Genomic DNA, 865 nt, shown 5'->3' with positions numbered 1-865 from the left:
ATATATATATATGAGTATTTATATATATATATATATATGAGTATTTATATATATATATATATATATATATATATGTAATGAGTTACTATTCATACATATAGTCCCTAGCTCTGTCCACTGAGAGAGCCTAGAAGCACTCACTCCCCAGAAGAAACGAGCACTCTTGTTACCCAGACTTTGGTTTCTAAATACCATTCTCCATTACAATGAATCAGGGCTCCTTGGGGAATTGAGTGATACCCTGGAAGAAGCAGAATGGAACCTCTTAGGCACTTCTGGGCTAGGTAACTCACATCAGCCAAGGGCCAATCCTGAGATGGGTACAGGTATGAAAACAACAAAAACAATCTCTTCTCTGTATCTATGATCTTTTTATTATTTCCAGAGTTCTACTTTTACCAGAATGTTGTACAGGGGGAATCATATGGTTGTAACCATCTCAGATGGGCTTCTGTCACTTAATAATATGCATTTAAGATACCTCCATATTTTTGGTGGTTTGATAACTCTTTTTTTTTGTTTTTTTAGTGCTGAATAATATCCCGTTTTCTGAATGTACTACAGTTCATCCATTCACCTACTGAAAGGCACCTCAGTTGCTTGCAAGTTTTGACAATTATGAATAAGGCTGCTACAAATAACTGTGTGCAGGTTTTTGTGTGGGCATAAGTTTTCAGTTCCTTTGGGTAAATACCAATGAGTGTGATTGCTGTATCATATGGTAAGAGTATGCTTAGTTTTTCAAGAAACTCAAAGCTACTGTACTGTTTTACATTTCTTTCAACAATGTATGAGAGGCCCCATTGCTCTATATCCTCAACAGCGTTTGTTACTGTTAATGTTCTAGACTTTGGCTGTTCTAATA

The sequence above is a fragment of the Panthera uncia genome, chromosome D1 (genome assembly GCF_023721935.1).
Source record: "Panthera uncia isolate 11264 chromosome D1, Puncia_PCG_1.0, whole genome shotgun sequence".
NCBI lineage: Eukaryota > Metazoa > Chordata > Mammalia > Carnivora > Felidae > Panthera > Panthera uncia.
This window is presented reverse-complemented; position numbering follows the sequence as displayed.